The sequence below is a fragment of the Orcinus orca genome, chromosome 17, assembly GCF_937001465.1.
Source record: "Orcinus orca chromosome 17, mOrcOrc1.1, whole genome shotgun sequence".
NCBI classification, from domain to species: Eukaryota; Metazoa; Chordata; class Mammalia; order Artiodactyla; family Delphinidae; genus Orcinus; species Orcinus orca.
The window spans coordinates 47,903,003-47,923,779 of record NC_064575.1 but is presented as its reverse complement, the minus strand read 5'-3'; the positions used below and the strand labels follow the sequence as shown (position 1 = coordinate 47,923,779).

Below are 20,777 nucleotides of genomic sequence, written 5' to 3'. Positions count from 1 at the left end.
TAGAACCATTCAATAACGTCATCATGCCCACCCCTAAATTCTGAAAAGGTTTTTTTGGTGGAAGCGAGAACATGGAACCACAGCGAGTGGGGGAGGAGCTGTGTGGAACCTGCAGTCCATACGGTGTCCCACAAGCCACTGCTGTGTGTGGTGCGGACGTCTGATTGGGGTCTTACCTTGAAGAACAAAGCAACAGAATGTGAAAAACAAGTTTTGTGTTATAGAGAGATACTGCAGGTTCAGTTCTAGACCACCACAATAAAGGAAATACCAAAATAAAGTGAGTCACTTGAAGTTTTTGGTTTCCCATTGCATATAAAAGTTACGTTTATAACTGTGCGATTAAGTGTACAGTAGCATTGTGTCTAAAAAACCAATGTATACCTTCAGCAAGTTGTAATAACATCAAAAAATCACTGATCACCATAACAAGCACAATAATAATAATAAAGTTTGAAATATTTCTAGAACTGCCAAAATGTGAGAGAGACGTGAAGTTCCAAATGCTGTTGGGAAAATGGCGCCAATAGACTTGCTGGATACAGGGCTGCCGTAAACCTTCAATTTGTAAAAAACACGATATCTGTGAAGCCCAATAAAAGGAGGTATGCCTGTAGTTAAAATTCCTAAAACAGAATCAAAAGCGGGTGTGTACATTTGGCATGTATTTTTTCCACGGAGTGTGATAAGATTTTGACAAACACGTGTGACTTTTGCAACGTGTGCATAGTGTCTTTAAAAGTTTGCTAAAATATTAGGAAGCCTCATTAAATTCCCTAAGACCTGTCTTCTCTTTGATACTCGAAACATCTGTCCTGAAGTCATTCTTGTCAGTTTTTCGGGGTCTGTCCAAGTTGCCTAGATCCTCATTTGATCATGGTTTTGATCATGATAAGAGCAGTTCGTTAACATGTTCAGTATTTTTGTAAGATTTGTGATTTTACTTTGTAATCTGAATTACACTTTTGGAGCAGTATTGCAAATCACAGAGAAACAGGAAGATGTAGGTAGATGCTCATGTTAAGGGACTGTTCGCTTAAGGGCCTGTTGATTTACTTCTGTCGCGATGCTTCCCTATTAGACCTAACTAGGTAACTAAGATAGATTCTCAGACAACCAAGGACCTCCCAGTGTTTCAGTGCTCCAATTTCTTTCTTTTCTCAGATCTTTTCAAATAAATTTGAATCCCATACATTGCTGGTGGCTCATCATCCTGTAGACAGAATAGTAGAATTACTCAGAGCCAACTCTGGGTTAGACGGCCCAGATCTGAATCCATTCACTTACCGGGTAAGCTTAGGAATATGGTTTAACCTCTCTATGGCTCAGTTTCCTCAGCCCTAAAATAGGGCTAATGATAACCTACTTTAAGGGTTGTTGTGAAAATTAACTGACTTCATTGTATGTCAAGCTCTTAGAACAGTTCTTGGCACACAGTAAGCACTATTCTGACTTACTAAAAGATTCAGTAATAAGAATAAAAACTGGGCCAAAGCCCCAAATTCCTATAGCCATAATAATACTCTATTCACAAACGATGGTATCTTGTTAATATAGGCATCCCCACTGCGTGACTTTGAAAATAACCAAAATAGAATTCAAAGGTTAGGTAAGCATAAAACCTTAACCAAATCCTTGACAGCCTGGTGGGTGAAATGCAAATGGGTTTACCCATTTGAGCGACGTGAATATTAGGAACCACAGTCACAGAGATGAATACAGTTAAAGGGTGAATGAGACGATACAACAGGAAAAGGTCCCTTTATTAGAATGAGGTACTAAATTCAGCCACTAGGTGGTGATACACTACAACTTTCCTACTTAGAGGTGCACTGCACCAGCACTTCTGTAGATTTGTCCATTCTCTGCCCCCACCAACTCCTTCCCTTTCATTTTTCAAGTTGACAACACCTTAGAGGTTTATGGCCATCAGGAGGATTTACTACTAAGCTATATACTGATGTAATGAAATCTAATATATGCTGTGCAATGAATTATGAGATGTTATTTAGTTTCAGGATTTTATTACTTCAATCGGTTTTGACCGTATTTCCTTTTATATGATTGCTCACTCTTTAAACATACCAGATGACTGTATAAGGAACACCTAATAAAGCCTATAGATGTTAAAATATATATGTTTTAACTTATTTGCCATAATTTGTTTAAATTCTGGTTATACTGGTATTCATATTAAAAGCCATAACATGTTAGAATCTGAGATCTCAGGTCGGATGGTGCCTCTGAATTATATTTTGCTAAGAAATTTCATTGTATGTATTAACAATTGAGCAGGGAAGAAGAACTGAATCATTACAAGGTGGTTAATTTTTAGCATAGATTCCAGAAAGCTTGTTAATATTTGAGTGGCTTATGTATTATGGCAAACTATTTTAAATGTTATTCTGGGTTCTGACTATATCTCTCCTACAGTTGAAAGAATGTATTATTTGTTTAACTTTGTATTTTAATACATTTGCCTATTTTTACATAAAATGCCAAAAATGTAATTTCAAAATAAATCCCTGTGAAACTTCTGGTAACATTATTCAATTGAATCATCGTTGTATTAGTATTCTAACTATTTTAAAGAAAATTTTATACATATATATGAAATTGTATTTATAAGTCAAACCAAAAAAAAGATAATTATTTGTTTTACAAGAGTCAGCTTTTAATTCCTTTCTTATGCATGCATTTAAAGTATGGTTTGCCACTAAACTAGAAACTCAGATCTGATGCCAACACTTTAGGCAAGTCATCCTTTAAAGGCTTGGGCTCCTCAGCTATAAAATGAAGTGGTTTATGAAATGAGTCGTTATTTCAGGACCAAAACATCCTGGGTCTGTATTTTTAATTTATGCAGTTATTGTTAGGATGGAGTATCAACTTTGTAACAGGCACTGTTCATATGTGGTCCCTTTTTTTTTTTTTTGAGGTACGCGGGCCTCTCACCGTTGTGGCCTCTCCTATTGCGGAGCACAGGCTCCGCGGTCATGGCTCACGGGCCCAGCCGCTCCGCGGCATGTGGGATCTTCCCGGACCGGGGCACGAACCCGTGTCCCCTGCATCGGCAGGTGGACTCTCAACAACTGTGCCACCAGGGAAGCCCCATATGTGGTCCCTTTTAATCCTCCCTGCAACCTTCTGGAATAGATATAATTACACGCATTGTACGGAATAAGAAACTGGGCTTGTTCATTATATGTATATTTTTTGGTGTGTGCTTTTTATGTTTCATGCTAGGCAGAAGCTAGGTGAAGGATAGGGTTTCTGAACATTGGCGCTATTGACATTTGGGCTGGATAGTTCTTTGTTTTGGCGGCTTTCCTATACATTGTAGGGTGTTTAGCAGCATCCTGGTTTTCCCCCAGTTACGACTGTCAAAAATGTCTCCAGACATTTTTGGCTAAATGTCCCCCCTGGGGGACAGAATTGCCTCCAGTTGAAAACCACCAGTACAGGGGATACAGAGTGAGAAACCAAGATGGTGGAGAGTGATATGTAAATAGGTATATAAACATGTAAATATATGTAAACAAATGTGTAAATTATCTGTAAGCCTATATACACCGGGTGTTATGGAAACATGGAGAAGGGAAAACTAACTCAACTTGGCAGGTGATCAGAGAAGACCCTCTGACTACTTAGCTAATTCCAAAAGTAAGCAAAGCCTGCCAAGCCAAGCCGAGGGAAATCAACAGGAAGTGCTCAGAGGCAGGGAAGCGCAGGCATATGCCTGGGGAAGAATGGGTCGTTTCACATTGATGGAGTGGCAGATGTCAGCTGGGAGGTGGGGAAGTGAAACTTGGAAGGTATATGCCACATTGAGATGCTGTGAGCAGGAAAGTGTTTGAATAGATTCTAGCAAGTAAAAATTCCCAGAATTTTCAAGTTGGGTTAAGGGAGATTCATTTTAAAGTTTCTCAATACTGAGCTGCCAATTTGCTTTTCAAGACTAATAATTTATACTCCTCTAGGCAATTCACGAGGGCTCTTTTCAATGCACCCCTGCCTGCACTGAGTATTCTCATTAAGAATCTTTGTGAGTTTGGTTGGAGAAAGGGTTTCTTGTTTAAATTTGCATTTCTTGGACTGAGTAGTTAAACATTTTTCCATATGCTGTTATCAGGTTGTTTTTCCTCCTTAATCAATCTTGTTCATGTCCTTTGCCTATGTGTCTATTTTTATTTTCACAGCATTTTCCTTATTTGTTTAGTTTTCTTCTTAGTTCCTCCCTCTCCCCCCAGTTTGGGTCAGTTCTTATCTATTTGTATAAGACCTTTATATATTTAGACAGTACTCCTTTTACTTAAACTTGCTGAAATGATATTTTCTTATTTCGTTGTTTGAATTTTGTTTTGGTTATTTTTTGACGCCTTTTCAACTTTGTTCATGGTGGTTTTTGTCAAATGGAAGTTTCCAATTTTTATGTATTACAATCAGTCTTCTCCTCTGTGATTTTGCCTTTGAGGTCATGTTTGAGAAGTCCTCCCTTTACTCCGTGGTTATATAAATATCCAGCGAGGTTTTCATCCAGTACTTTTAGCTCTAAGAAGTAAAACCATAAATCTTTAATCCTTGTGGAATTAGGTATATGGCGTGAGCAAAGTCTATTTTTGAGAGATACTAGGAGGTCCAGTTGGCAAGGCTGGTTGAGGGCGTGTAGGGCGTGGAGGTGGGAAGTAGAGAGGAAGGTGAGGAGGGGACCCACTAAGGGGGTTCCCTTGAGGATGCAGGCTGGTGATCAGCCCCTTCTGTGGGCTTGTCGTTCTGTCAGATTGTTCGCTGTGCTGGGCATTCCAGATCCACTCTCTGCACACCTCCATCCCACTCTGAGCCCCAGGGGCTGACCTGTATGGATTGCATCAACGGACACCCTTGCCCTCTGGCTTCCGGCTTGGGCTTGGCCAATGGGAATTCACCTGCAGAAGAGGGCAGGCAAGCAGAGAGACTAGGGTATGTATTCCCCCAGCCCACCCCGGCTACAGGTTGGCAGTCCCTCTCAGGACTCCTGCAGCGTTCTCCCTCCCACACCCATAACCCTGCCTGCCCTTTGTTAGTAGTTCTTTCGTTGAATGTTCCTTGGTTGCAGGAACCTGAAGGCAACCCAGGACCTTGACTCACACACACAGAGCTGGGCTCCACCCCTCAACCCTAGGTAGTTGGGGGTTTCCCATGGGAGCACCAAGGGCTGCGGAACTGGTTTGTGGTTTGTCCCTGGGAAACCTTACAAGCTTGCTTCTTTGAGGCTGGCTAATTCATGGCCCAGAGTCAGCCTCCAACTGTCGAAGGCAGTGTCTCCCACCACCCCCACTTCTCTGCCTCTACGCCTGATGGATCTGCTTCCAATCAGAGACTTGCTCTCCGACACAATTTAATTCAGGGAAATGCCAGTGCTGAAAAGATGCTGTATGACAGAAAACAGAAGGTTCGCCCATCCTGACATACTGCTGCACTGTCATTCTGGGCAAGCTCTTTCCTCTTGTTTAACTCCCTCTTCCCCAAACGCACTCTGCAAAAGTCTACGTCTGATCTTTGTCTCTCCTGTTCCCTGTCTCCTGGGATGCCACTCGCAACCCTCACCATTCTCTCCTCTTGCCCGTATTCTAGCTTTACTTTAAGGCAAAAATTAAATTCTACTTACTTGGAGAAGCCCTCTCTGATCCCCAGACACTTGCCATTTTCTATTTTCTTGGAATTCTGAAGCATTACTGCTTCAAAAAATCATTCTGTTACTTAACAATAGCTAATACTATTTACCTAGTGTTCATTATGTGCCATGTGTGGTCTTGTTATTCCTTAAAAAACTCTTCAGGGCTTCCCTGGTGGTGCAGTGGTTGAGAGTCCGCCTGCCGATGCAGGGGACACGGGTTCGTGCCCCGGTCCGGGAGGATCCCACATGCCACGGAGCGGCTGGGCCCGTGAGCCATGGCCGCTGAGCCTGCACGTCCGGAGCCTGTGCTCCGCAACGGGAGAGGCCCCAATGGTGAGAGGCCCAAGTACCACAAAAAAAAAAAGAAAAAGAAAACCTCTTCAAGGTGGGTATGATTATCCGCTTTTCATATAGGCTCAGAGAGAGTGGGTAACTGCTACAAGATCACAGTTAGCAAGTGAGCAAACTGAAATTTAAATTCCATCTGCCTTTATATTGCTCTGTTGTCTTTTCAGCATATGCCATCTCATACTTACCATCTTTATGTTTACAAATTCAATTTCATTTTGTACTCATCTTTTGCTTATATTTTTCTTTTTCAACTCTACCAGTTATCTATCTTTGGTTTGAAAAGTAGTGTAATCATCCTTTCTCTGAGGAGGTGACATTTGAACTATACCCTGAATGTTGGAGAGGAGCCACCAGGTGAAGCCGCCCTGGTTCTCAAGCTGGGCTGTTCAGGGAATCACCTGGGAAGCTTAAAAACAAACAACCCAAACCAAAACCACTTTGGTGCCTGGGTACCACTCTGGAGATTCTGAATTGATGCCTGGGTACCACTCTGGAGATTCTGAATTGATTGGCTTGGGATGCGGCCTGGAATGCAGATGGTTTTACTGTGTGACTAAGGCTGAAAAACATTGGTCAAGGGAAGAACATTCCCAGCTGAGAAAACATCAAGTGCAAAGGAGGATTTGTGGTGGCAGTGAGTGTGAGTGGGGAGCAGCGAGGGGACACTGATGGAGAAGGCCATCCTGCTGAATCCGAATGGAGGAGGGAGAATGCAAACTCCAAGATCAGAAAGGCAGGCACAGCCCCCCATGGAGGGCATTTTATCCTGGGGAATAAGTTTGAATTTTATGTAAATGAAACTGGAAGGCCTGAAGGGTTTTGAGCAGAGCAGTGAACTATGATTTTGAAGCAAGTACTATGTATAAAACTACCTCATTCTTTTTAAGGAAAGCATAGCCCTCCAGATTATGTATATCCCATAATTTATTCAACCACTTTCCAGTTGATTGACATTTGGGTTGCTTCCAATGGAATGCTATTACAAATAGAGCTGCAGTGAAAATCCTCGTGCACTTGTGCTCTTGCATTTTTGTAGGATAGAGTCCAAAGGCTTAAAAAATTTAGACAGGGAACACTGTGGTGGGGAGGGGAAAAAATCCTTTAAAACTCCGTATCATGCAAGGGAGAGAGATCTCTTAAGCCCAAGTGTCTCAAATGTGTGTTCCACACCAGCCTGGATAAAGCCAGGTTTAGCAGACCATCAAGATTTTGCAAACAGCCACTGAAGTGTCCTACAATAATACTGAAGTGTAAGAAACATGGACACGCCCAGCGTTACTGAAACGGACATTTCATTTCCCCTTAGGTTTTAATAATATTATAAATTGATTACATTCGCTCTGCTTTCAGTCCTATCCAAGTGATTTAGCTAAAATATTGTATGTTTAGTATTTCATGTTCACATGAAAGTCAGTTTTTAAAAATCCTGTCATAAATCAGAACAGAATTTCCCTTTCAGATAAGTATACCATTTTTTATAATTTCCATTGTCTATACAAAAGGAGCCTAATACAAAATGTTTCTCCATCAATTCAAATCTTTTCTTTTTTTTTTTTTTTTAACTTCTCAAGGCGTTTTCACCTTTCTGACACATTTGTGTACAAAAAAGTTCTGATCTGTTCATTTCACTAACGTTTATTCATAGGTTGTGCTCGCTGCTGGGCTCCAAAGATAGAGCACACTCAACCCTCGTGCTTGTTGAGTTTGCAGTCTAGAGGGGGAGGTAGCCCAGCAGGTAGAGAGTCACAACTCAGGGTGAGCCAGGCTTCTTCAGGGAAAGCAGGGGATGATGTGGGAGCACAGAAGGTGGACCAAACACCGTGCTGAGGGCTGGAGGGGGGTGATAAGCAACTGGAAAGGATTGTGGCTAAATTAAGCAGACATTTGTATTGGGAGACTATCATGAAATCAATGGAAGGTGTATGAGTTTCCTATTGCTGCTGTAACAAATCATGGCAAACCTAGCTTAAAACAGCCCAAATTTATCATCTTATCATTCTGGAGGTCAGAAGCCCATAAGTCTCAGAGAGCTAAAATCAAGGTGTCATCAGGGCTGGTTCCTTCTGGAGGTTCTGGGGGAGAATCTGTTCCTTTAATCTTGCAGCTTTTCAAGGCTGCCAGCATTGCCTGGTTCACGGCCACATCAGTCCAATCTCTGCTGCTACCAGCTCACAGCCTTCTCCTATCATTGACCCCCGCCTCCTCTTGTAAGAACCCCTGTGATTACATTGGGCCCACAGATAATCCAGGATAATCTGCCCATCTCAAGATTCCTTTTTTTTTTTTTAGTTATTTCTGAGATATACATTTTAAAGTAATAACTAGAATTATGACTTATAACATTATACCAGAACATATAAGATTTTTAGAAATTTCATGTAATGTCTGAAACACTGCTGGGGGCGTCATCCTGGAGGAAGAGAGGCCTGGGCTGGAGGCCTGAGGAAGTTGTAAGCGTAACTCAGGTGAGTTCTTCTGTCCTTCTTCTTCAGGTAGCTCACTTAAGGACACTTGGGCCCTTTATCAGGCTGCCATTTTTTAAATTTTTATTTATTTATTTTTGGCTGCATTTTTGGTCTTCGGGGCTGCACGCAGGCTTTCTCTAGTTGCTACGAGCAGGGGCTACTCTTCCTTGAGGTGTGCGGGCTTCTCACTGTGGTGGCTTCTCTCATTGCGGAGCACGGGCTCTAGGCGCGTGGGCTTCAGTAGTTGTGGCATGCAGGCTCAGTAGTTGTAGTGCAGGGACTTAGTTGCTCTGTGACATAGGGGATCCTCCCAGACCAGGGATTGAAACAATGTCCCCTGCATTGGCAGGCGGATTCTTCACCACTGCGCCACCCGGCAAGCCCCAGGCTGCCATTTTCCAAAAGAACTTTACTAATAAAAGACTTGAAAAGAAATCAAAGACGCACAGTCTGTTCTAAAAGCATACCAGTAAAAAACTAGAGTCACTTACACTTTAATACACTCCTGGTGGAGGTGCAGATTGACAAAATCTTTCCCAAAATGAAGAGATGCCAAGAGTCTTTCGAAGGACATACCATTTGGCCCAGTGATTCTGGGTCATCTCAGATACATCTCAGATTGAAGGGAAAAGGAAATAGACAAAAATGTAGAGATTTATGTATATGACTGTTAATTCTAGCATTGTTTATAGTAGCAAGTATGGGTAATATCACTGTCCAACAATGTGGGGGATGGCTGTTGGAATTTTATTCTTTCTTTACAAGTGATAGTCTCAAAGGATTCTTAAGGCTATGGCGTATTAAGAATATGTCTTGTTAACTAAAAGAAGGCAATTTCAAAACAAAATATATAATATGCTACCAACATTTTAAAAGCCATGTATATGCTTAGGGGGAAAAAAGGCACAGTAATTTTCCATAAATTTTCAGAGATTTAGGCCATGGACCCTCTGAAATCCGTCCTAGGGTTCTAGATTTAGGTACCCTGGACTAAAAGGGATATCGCTGGCTAATGAGTTTAGAGAAAATTTTAGTCTTTTTATGTGCACTTTTTCAAGTGTTTCAAATTTTCAGTGAATTGTTTTTATAATCTGAACATTTTCTTTTTAACTTAATGGCATTGGAAAAATTAAGCTGTGGTTTAGGAGAAAATAAGGAAGAAAAATGTGTATGCAGCACAAATTTTCTTAACCAGGGATGTGTGTGTTAGAACCACCTGGGGTGCTTTTTCCACAATATACACCTACCCCCCACCCCAGAGATTCTGATTCAGTATGAAAAAAAAAAATCCTCAGAATCATCGGGGCACCCCTGCTTAAGGGTCATCAATTTTAAATATGTATGTATTTCCTATATGAAAAAGCAAACTTCAAACCTCCCTCAGCAGTAATGCCTCTCTGTCTTCATTTCTTCATAATTAAGATATTTGATGATTCTCAGGTACTTAGCTTCATTTCTTCACCTCTCTTTTACTTCTTAATAGCATGCATCTCACCAGAAAGCACTATTCTAACTTAACTCTTGGAACTCTCTTACCCTTTAATATGTCTTGTGTCACTGTTATCATCTATAAAGTATTTTGGATCGTACTTGCTGGCAGAGCTCTCAGTATATAAGCCATTGCTCCTTTGCCACCATTTCAGTGATGTTCAGTACCCCACTAGGAAAAAGTTGTTTTGTAGTCCTTCCTTGGAAATTTGCCGACAGTGGAAAGACTGAGTCCTAATTGCCCTCCAAAGCAAGGGTCAAATTTTAATACCCTTAACTGGAAAATTGCAAGACTCAGTTACTTAACTTGGTGAGCAGAACTTGGCATAAAAGCAACACAATCAGATGCCTTTTCTCAGAGGGAGAGCTTTCTACTGGAAATTGATTGAGAAGATGAAGAACATGCTGACCCATTGGCTGGAACTTTTCTCCGGGGTTAGAGAGAGTCCCTTTATGTCTTTATTTTATTCATATATTTACGGCACAAATGGGTGAGCCAAAAGAAGGAACAGACATTTTTGGGCAATGGTTCATCTTTTTTGTCCCCCAGTTGCTTTTCGTTCCAACCTGCATTGAAATTTTGATACAAGATTTTGTTGGTTAGCTAACTCGAGTATCAAGACCTTAAAACATAGCTTAGCTCACTGACCCACATTTTAATCTTTTAATTGTTGAGACTGTTATCTGAAGATCAGGAAAAAGTAAGAAAATCGATTTGCCGATGAACAACTGTTTCAAATTATGACTTGGTTGACTTTAAAAACAAAATATCAACATTAGACCTTAACACTTCAACTTGGAACTTGGTCCTGGGGCTTGACTGAATTTATAACCTTAATTCCATAGCTTCATCATTCCTAGGAGAAAAGGGTCTATGGACTTGGGTCCAGAGATTTCAGATAGGGCTTTGAGAGTAGGGAGATCGATGAAGGCAACCGTTTAAATATTTGAAGAGAGCCTTTCACTAGACAAACAAATTTGTTTTTTAAATGTAGGGGTTGTGACTGAGTTAAACAAAAATAGAGATATAGTATTTTTAGGTTTCTCTCTGATAGTTTGGAAAATCTTTAAATTCATCTTGACACAGTATTATCTTTACTCTGGAAGCTTTACTTCCTTTCAGTAATGAAAATACTGGCGATAACTACAAACTGTAGCCACCTCTGCTGTGAGTCAGAATCTAGAGACACCGTGTGAGGTTTGGACACACTGGAAGTTTCGGGAAGAAGGTACAGAGGGACCTCGATTACATGGAGCAATCTGGGAAAATCTGAGTAACTGAATTCAACAATTCTAGCTGATTACTTCTATATTCTAGGTAGTGGAATATTGGGGAGACAGTATAGTGGCACAGTGACTACAATGGGTCAATTAATTAAACTTTCTGGCTGCATGAGGATTGAGTACATGTGCTCATCTGTGAGGCCGAGCTCTCTCTGAGCTCGGTTCAGGCCTGTGCATTTTCTGTGTGTGTGTGTGTGTGTGTGTGTGTGTGTGTGTGTGTGTGTGTGTGTGTAATTTTTAATGGTGCCGATGAAGACTTATAGGATGGCATCTGCTATGGACCAAATGTTTGTGTCCCCCCAAAATCCGTATGTTGAAACACTAATTCCCCCACTAATTCCATATGTGATGGTATATGGAGATGAGTATATGGAGTATATGGATGGTATCTGGAGATGAAGCCTTTGGAAGGTAATTAAGTCATGAGGGTGGAGCCATCTTGATGGGATTAGTTCCTTGATACGAAAAGATACTAGAGAGCTTACTTCCTCTTTTTCAGCTCTCTGCCATGTGACGATACAAGAAAATAGCCATGTACAAACCAGGAAGTGATTTCTCACCAGACGCTGTCCTTCTGGTACCTTGATCTTGGACATCCTGTCTGTGAGAAATAAATGTTTATGGTCCAAGCCTCTCTATGTCTGTGTATACTATTATAGCAGCCCGAGCTGACTAAGACCACAACCAAGAGACCTTTAGGTTGTATTATGAGTAGCAGGCTGTTTATTTTCTAGTTCACATATCTTTGGTGGGTCACTGGATGACATGCAAACTTTGCTGGCTTTGCCTTCTCTCCCACCAGGGTGAGCATCCGTCAGCAACAGTGCAGTGGTGAGGCACCTCTCAGCCCTCTCTGAGTGCTTGGTTGACGTCCTGGCATGCAGGGGCCCTGCGCCTGGCTCACCACGGTGATGCCTGTGTTCTTGTCCGGTCCGAGGAATCAGGGCTGCTGCTGTCCTCTCCTTGTGTGCTTCTCTTTGCCCTTCCAGGCAACCCTGATTTGCTGCCCTTTATTCATGGGAATAAGTGAGTGTGTGTGGGAGTGCTTGGGGGAGTGTTGTCCAGGACACTTGGCCACTGGTCACGTACCTTTACTCAGGAGACAGACCAGGCCTGTGTGGGGTGCTGAAAGAGCATGGGCTCTGAAGTTAGACTGCCTGCGTTCAAGTTCCAGCTTTGTGACCTGAGAGCAGTTGCTAAGGCTCTCTGTGCCTCTGTCTCCCCATCTATAAAAAGTGGGATGATGATAATATTACTCATCTCATAAGATTGCGTGATAAGTAGGTAAACATTAAGGACAGTGCTTGGCACTTAGTAAGCACTTAATACATGCTGCCTATTATGATTTCACAGGTGTTGACACAAAACTACTTACCTTGGCCTTTCCATTTCCAGCGCGGAAACAGATTCTTCTCCACGTTTAGACTCTTTTGTTTTTATGTGAGGGGAGGTGACAATAGTGGGAAGAGAAAAAGGGCTTATTTTACTGACCTGGGGTAAAGCAGCTGCAGGGGCCCATGACCGGGGAGCAATGCCAGGAAAGGAGATCTGGGTCCCAAGAAGTTGATACCAAGTCTCCCAGATTGGCCAGCTGGTCTGTGGATATCTAGGCCCCTGCCCGCTCCCATGTACCCTTACTTTCTTGCCCTTCTATGGGTGTGACTGCCTGTGAGTAGCTGAGGATGAAAAAAACAGGGAGAAGAGGCAGGGGTCAGTTTGGGTGTTTATTAACTAAAGAACAGATCTTGACCTATCTATGGATTCTACGTATTCCTTCTACCTGCACATCCATCCTGCCTTCCCCTCCCCCGCCTAGCCGCTGGTACCAAACTATCAACAAAGGATTGCTTGTATGTTGGGTTTTTAAGGAAAGAAAAGTCCTAGATTCGCACATTTGTAAAGAAAAAATTATCTGGCCCATATCTTTGCCTGCCGTTGTCAACAGCAGATCAGTGGCTTCCAAAGTTTCCCCAACCACAAAAAGCTGACCTTCCCAGCTCCAGCTTTCCGAGTAAGGTGAGACTGACCTCAGAGTTTTGTATTTATCATTGGATTTTGCCAAACAAGCCAGCTTAACGAAAAACATGGAATTGAGACCATCTTCACAGGCCAAAACCTGAACAGTAACGAGAACAGAAACTTGGCGATTGGGGCTCCATTTGTTTCTGAAATCCTTCTCTTGTCCTCTCCCTCCCTTCCCCCAGGAGTGTTTAAACCGTTGAATAAAGATTTCATTCAAAGGGAACTGATTGGCTCTCCCACAAAGCGGGTGGGAGATGCGTCATCTGGCGTCAGCAGCCTCACTGAGGGGAGGAAGGTGGTATTACTGGCACCTTTTATGTCAGGAGATCAGCTTTCTCTTTTGGCTGACAGTGTTGTGTCAGTGTTTAAAACTGGAGTCCTTAGGGTCCCTTTCTGAATAACACTATCAGCATCTTTCTAAGCAGCAAAAGATGTTTCTTTCCCTACTTCAGATCTGGCCTTAAAAAAACCAGAGCCTATCTGTTGGCTTGTTTTGGTCTTTTAGACAACAGAATTTTCAGACTTTCTGAAGTTTTAGAAATTTCACCTTAAAAATAATGAGAGCCTTGATTAAAAGACGTTTCAAAGATATAAGGCAAATATTCATGGAGCACAAAGTACAGCTCTCTGTAGACAATAATCTACGTTAAAAAGGGACCCTAACAGTGATAACTTAATAAAATATTAGGGTGGTAAGTTTGGAGATGGAGGTTAAGGGGCTGTAATAAAATTCTTTATTTTGTTTATTGCGATTTTATTGCTATGCTGTTGCCCCCCAGGGAACTGTGAGGAATATGGAGAGAGATGGAAAACAGGTATGACTTTGGAGTTGTAAGTTTTAGCAGGTGGTGGGATGGCGGTGTCTTTAGCTGGAAAAGAAGGAATCGATTTGGGGATAGAGGATGGTAATAATATATTGGACGCGTTGAGTTTATGTGCCTGGACGACATCCTCCACCCAAACATAGACTCCATGGAGACAGCAAGATGTCTCATGTATGTTTGTATCTAGAACACTTATTACCCAATAAATGTCTGATAAATAGTTGAATTAATGAATTAATGATGTCACGTGGAAATGTTTACCACACAGGTGGGAAAGTAAATCTGATGCTCCAGGGAAGACCGGGATCTAATGATCCTGAGAAAATCCACAGAGACATTACTATTGGAGCCCTGGGAGCAGATACATTGGTGAGTGAGCGTGAGTGAGGCGAGAATGGTGCCGAGAACAGATTTGGGGGATTGCTTATGTTTCCCTAGGGTCAGCCCCCTGGGCATTTCTAAACCTTCCAGACCACTAGGGCTGTGGCTGGCCTTTCACAATTGCTAGACTAATCTGGATAGAAGTCTGAGGACTAGAGGGACATGAGAAGTGTATGGTCTCTCCTACAAAATATCTCCATCAGGAGGTATGTTACAACGGAAAAAGCAAGTCTCAGAGGATGCCACACACGTTTGTTAGCAGGTGCAGAAAACGTCACACATTCAACATTTTCTTTCGGTGGCGTCCTAGATGTCCAGCAACACTTGGCATGTAATGTTCTCTTGAGGCAGATGTGACAATGGTGGGGGATCAGCTTCTAGGCTACTAGGATGAATCCTCCTTGCAGAAGGAACACACAGGACTGAGTGGAGCCCAAGGCCTAGGGAGCCACGTGGTCTAAAATCAAGGGCCCATATTTTGTGCTGCCTTGGCCTCTTGTAAAATCAAGAGGGCCTTGAATGGCCTAACTGCAAGTTCCCCTTCCTGCTCTGCTCCAGTGGATAAGATCCCCCAGCCAAACAAACCTCCTCGTCGCAGGGCCCAGTGCGGTGGTGCTTCTCCCTGAGTAGCGGGCTTCAGCTCCCTGCCGGCCCACGCAATTATTCCAAGAGGCCAACCACCTCCTCCCGAGAGAGCCAGGGGCCACTTCCCCCTCTTGGTCCTACAAAGCCTGCCTCCCACTCTCCCTGGCTGTTCACTCTGTTCCTGAGTGCGATGCCCGCATGGCCCCGTGTGGCATCCGGGGTCCTCCTCCCACGCTGTGAGCATATGTGACTAATACATTGCTGTCCATCTTACCTGTCCAGTGTGGAGTGTCACCTGTTTGGTCATCTCCATAACCAATGGGGTGAATAGGGGGTGATTGAGACAGGCCCCCCCCAAAGGCATTCAGCTGCCGGATCCACCAGATTTGACATCCCCCTCACGCAAGGTGTGTGTACAGCATTTCAAGCCGATTCCCATGTCTTCAGCACCACTCGTGTCCATAGTAAGATATTCTATAACATTCGTAATGCTTGTTTACAAACCTGATTGTAGCATTGAAACTCCTGGTGCAGCTGTTTCTACTAATGTGCATGTAAACTGTTTCTAGAGTGTAGATACCTAATAGGGTCTTCCAAAGGCTAACTGTATTTCTGACAGGGTATTCCCAGAGTGCTAGGTTACATCTGTATCACTGCCTTTGCTGAAATAGTCTAAATTATGTTACAGATGATGAGTGATTGTTTCCTTTCATACTGAAATCAATTGGCTTGAACTTCTTTTCATAAGGTCGGTACATTGGTTCGTCTTCTTCCAGATCTGTGGGGATTGGCTGGGTGGACTTACCTCTCTCCTAGTGAACTGCCCTCTCTGAATTTACAGTCTCTCTCTTTTTTTTTTTTTTGTGGTACGCGGGCCTCTCACTGTTGTGGCCTCTCCCGCTGCGGAGCACAGGCTCCGGACCCGCAGGCCCAGCGGCCGTGGCTCACGGGCCCAGCTGCTCCGTGGCATGTGGGATCTTCCCGGACCGGGGCACGAACCAGTGTCCCCTGCATCGGCAGGTGGACTCTCAACCACTACGCCACCAAGGAAGCCCTACAGTCTCTTGTGTGTTCTCCCTTCCTCAAACCCTTGGCCACTTAGGGCACCACCCCGGTTCCCTCACTTCCCAGATCACCACTGACGGTGAGTAACAGACATTGCTGAAGACGCAAAGTAAGGACAGGGATTCACCTAAACTGAATACTAACGGGGTTGCCAGATTTAGCAAATAAAGCTATAAGACTCAATTAAATTTGAGTTTCAGATAAACAATGAGAAATTGTTTAGTATAAACGTGTCCCCAGTATTGTGTGGTAACCTGTATTTTATCTGTCAGTCCTAAATGGTAACCCTAAACACTAAATCCTAAAAAAAAACCCATCACTTCTTACTCCAACAAACAGAAATTACCCCCTGAGTAGCTTTTCCCTTTTGCCAGCCGAGGAGCATCATCTTGTCAGAGATGAACACATGGCGTGAGGTGAGAGCAGGTGGCAGGCTGGGCACTGGGCGATGGTGGGTGAAGGGGTGAGGAAGGTGAAAGAAGCCGCCAGCCTGGGCTTTGTGACTTTTGCAAAAGCAATTCCAGCAGGTGTTGGGAGGAGAATGATTTGAAGTGATGAAAAAAAGACCAAGAGAGACTTTTTTAAAGTTTGGCAGTGAAGTGGCGAGTGGATACGAACTTGAAGGGGATGGAAAACCTCAGAATTAAAAAAAAAAAATTGAATGGGTTTATATGTTTTTGTGGGCAGAACAGAAGGAGCCACTAAAGATAGGCAGATTAAAGATGTCAGAGAGGGCTTCTCTGGTGGCGCAGTGGTTGAGAGTCCGCCTGCCGATGCAGGGAACACGGGTTCGTGCCCGGGTCCGGGAAGATCCCACATGCCGCGGAGCGGCTGGGCCCGTGAGCCATGGCCGCTGAGCCTGCGTGTCCGGAGCCTGTGCTCTGCAACGGGAGAGGCCCCAACAGTGAGAGGCCTGCGTACCGCAAAAAAAAAAAAAGATGTCAGAGAGGAGTGAAGTACGGATCAAGCATTTAAGAAGAGGGGAAGCCTTTCTTTTGTCAGCTGTCTGATGGAGAAGTAGTGTTATGGGCTGAATTGTGTGCCCCCAAATTCACACGTTGCAGTCCTCCACCCCAGTGCCTCAGAATGTGACTGTATTTGGAGATAGGGCCTCTGAAGAGGTAATTAAGATAAAATGAGGTCCTATGGGAGGTCCCTAATCCAATATGACTGAGTGTCCTTATAAGGAAAGGAAGTTAGGACACAGACACACACGGCAGGAAGGTCATATGAAGACACAGCGAGGGGACAGCCATCTACAAGCCAAGGAGAGCGGCCTCAGAAGAAACCAACACTGACCATATCTTGGTTTCAGACTTCCAGTCTCCAGAACTGTGAGAGAATAAATTGCTGTTGTTTAAGCCACACGGTCTGTGGTGCTTTGTTATGGCAGCCCTAGCAAACTAGTACAGCGGTATTTGTAGTCACTGTGCACACAGGCCTTGGGGTCAGACAGGGTAGGTTTGAACCCAGGCAGGGCTTCTTTCTGGCTGTGTGATCTTGAGTGACTTACTAAACTTGGAAGCCTCAGTTTCCCCCTCTGCAAAATGGGAATAACAGTTTGCATCTTGTATTGTGAGAATTAAAATGAGGTAATGCATATAAGACCCTTAGCAAGTAGTTAAGTGCTTGATATTTCTTTTTTTTTTTTTTTTTTTTTTTTTTGCGGTACGCGGGCCTCTCACTGTTGTGGCCTCTCCCGTTGTGGAGCACAGGCTCCGGACACGCAGGCTCAGCGGCCATGGCTCACGGGCCCAGCCGCTCCGCAGCATGTGGGATCTTCCCAGACCGGGGCACGAACCTGTATCCCCTGCATCGGCAGGTGGACTTTCAACCACTGCGCCACCAGGGAAGCCCAGTGCTTGATATCTTATCCCTTCAACAAATATTTACTGAAAGACAATGTGCCAGACACTGTTCTAAGTGCTGGGGACATAGTGAATTAGAAGAAAACCCGTGTCCTCAGGTAGTTTTCATTCTGGTGAGGGAAGACAGACAATAAACAATTATGTAAAATTGATAATAAGTTAGATAAAATGGCAAAGTCTATAATATAAGTGCTGAGGAGAAAAAGTAAAGCAGGGAAGGGTAAAATGAAATGCTAGGGGGTATTTAAATTTTAGATAGGGTGACCAGGGAAGACCTCACTAAGACGGTAACTTTTGAGTTAAAACTGAAGTGGAGGAAACAGCATTCTAGCAGAGGAAACAGCAAATGCAAAGGCACTGTGGCAGAAATTACCTTGGTCTACATAAAGCACAGCAAGGAGGCCAGTGAGTATAGAGAGGATCAAACAAGAGAAAGAGAACAAGAGATGAGTCCAGAGAGGAGACAAGGGCCAGTCACGCAGGGCCCTATGGTGATTGAACGATGGCCCCCCCCAAAATATATGTCTATGTCTTAATCCCTGGAACCTGTGAATATTCCCTGTTACTTTATATGACAAAAATATGATTAAGCGTCTCGAGAGGTGAAGTTTATCTTGGATTATCCAGGTGGACTCTGAATGCAATCACATGTATCCTTATAAGACAGACACACAGAGAAGGTGATGGAAAGACATAGCAACGAGGGCATGAGTCACAGGCCAAGCCAAAGAATGCTGACAGGCACTGGAAGCTGGAAGAGGCAAGGAATGCATTATGCCCTAGAGCTTCCAGAGGGAGTGCAGCCCTGACGATGCCTTGACTTCGACATCTGGCCTTCAGAGCTGTGAGAGAATAAATTTCTGTCGTTTTTAAGCCACCAATTCGTGGTAATTTGCTATGGAAGATCTAGGAAAGTAATACAGGCCTTAGAGGTCATATTAAGGAAGTTGACTTACCTTCTGAGTGATATGGGGGACCACTGGAGAGTTCTGAGTAGTAGAACAACATGATCGGACTTTTGTTTAAAAAATCACTTTGGGGACTATGTTGGAGTGTGAGGCACAAGGGACAGAAACAAGGGCATCAGTTAGGAGACAAGTGTTGGAGTTCAAGTGAGCTATGATGGTAGGTAGGGCCAGGGTAGCAGAGTGAAGGTGGGGAGAAGGGGCCAGATTCTGGATATATTTCAAAGGGAAAGCCAACAGAATCTCTGGTAGACCAGATGTATGGTGTGAGAGAAGGGAGGAGTCAAGGATGACTCCAGGATTTCTGTTTTGAGCCATTGGAAGAGTAGAGTTGCTGCTACTGAGACGGGGCAGACAGCAGTAGAAGCTGGTTTTGGTGGGTGAGGTGAAGGGCCAGTTAAGTGCTCAGTTTGGGATGTGTTATCTCTGAGATGCCTATTAGACATCCAAATGGAGATACTGAGTAGCAGCTGACATATGGATTCGGAGTCCATGTGAGGGGTTCGGGCTGGCAATGTAACTGACAAGTCAACAGCACACAGGTTCTATTTAAAGCCAAGAAAAGTTAGCTCTTAAAAAGTGCAGGCAAGTGTTTGTTTCATTTCGTGTTGTTTCGTTTTAATTGACAGGACGACCACACTGCAAAGCCTTTATTGAGTCAAAGAAGCACAAGCCACTGCTTCTAGATGTCTGCACTCAAGCTTGGTTGGCTCCTGACATGTCCTTAGTTGACTCTGACCCCATGGACCACAACCACCAGGATAACGGCATCATCTGGCAACGGTGCTGACTACAGACTTAGGAAAACGCAAGATATTTAAAAATCAGTAACTATAAAAATCAGTCCAAGCTCCACTCCTCTTGCAAAATACCCCCAGTCTGCAAACAGTCCTCCCTGAACAGAGTTTGAACAAGAGCTCTGTCTGGAGCTGCATTCTTGCTTACACCCCAGAAGGGCACATCCCGAACAGCCACCTATAAGAAAAGGAAGTCTTTCACTGAGACCTGGGGAATGGAGTGTATTTGAAAATCCCTTGGTGTTTTTAAGCAATAAATTTAGGTTAAGTTTGAAAGAGCTGCACAGGCAAGTTAATTTTTCTGAGAAAGATGTGGCTCATTTGAAAGCAATAACAATGACTTTAGCCTCACCATCGTTGTGCTTTATACAGCACTTTATATTCACAATCGGTTTCAAGGACTGTCGTGTTTACTGTCATAATCACTTCCATTCTATTCCCTCCTGAAAGGAAAGCTGAAAATATCACTGACCTATGGGAAAAATACATTTAAAAATCAGAGGAAGAAAAATAACTTACTTAGAAAAAAGTTTTCTAAATTTTCTACTTTGATTTACTTCATGAATTACAAGACTGTATATGAGTCACATATCCATTTGTTTGAAGGTAGCCGGTGTCTCAGGAGGGGCGAGGTGGAGGAAGGAATAGAGGTGTTGGTGTGAGAACTGGGTTCGAATCCCAACTCTGCCCTTCACTAGCTGTGACTCTAGTTGCATTCGCGCTCTGACACTGAGTCTCCTCCCCTCTCAGTTGGAGCCATACCAACTACCTTAGGAAGTTGTGAGGATGAAACAAAGCATTATACCCAAGGCACGTAGCAGAGACCTGTCACAGGGCAGACATTCGGGAAAGGCCAGTTGCTTTTCTGCACCACGTACCTCTGACTTGCATCAGAAATCAAGAAACAAGCTCATGATTTGTCATAGGTCGACCATTACTAGATGCTGGAGGTTAAAGGGTGCGTAAGACACATTCCTGGCTTTGAGGCTCTCACGGTCCTTCAGGGAAGTCCTTCCTCCCTCCCTT

At 43.5% G+C, this 20,777-nt stretch overlaps 1 long non-coding RNA gene across 1 annotated transcript; it reads left to right on the top strand.

Moving 5' to 3' along the window:
- Nucleotides 1-6,018: 6,018 nt before the first annotated feature.
- Nucleotides 6,019-20,025, top strand: LOC125961607 (uncharacterized). The gene is made up of 3 exons (XR_007472499.1): nt 6,019-14,469; nt 15,753-15,804; nt 19,584-20,025. It is a non-coding gene; the product is annotated as an uncharacterized LOC125961607 (long non-coding RNA).
- Nucleotides 20,026-20,777: the final 752 nt, after the last annotated feature.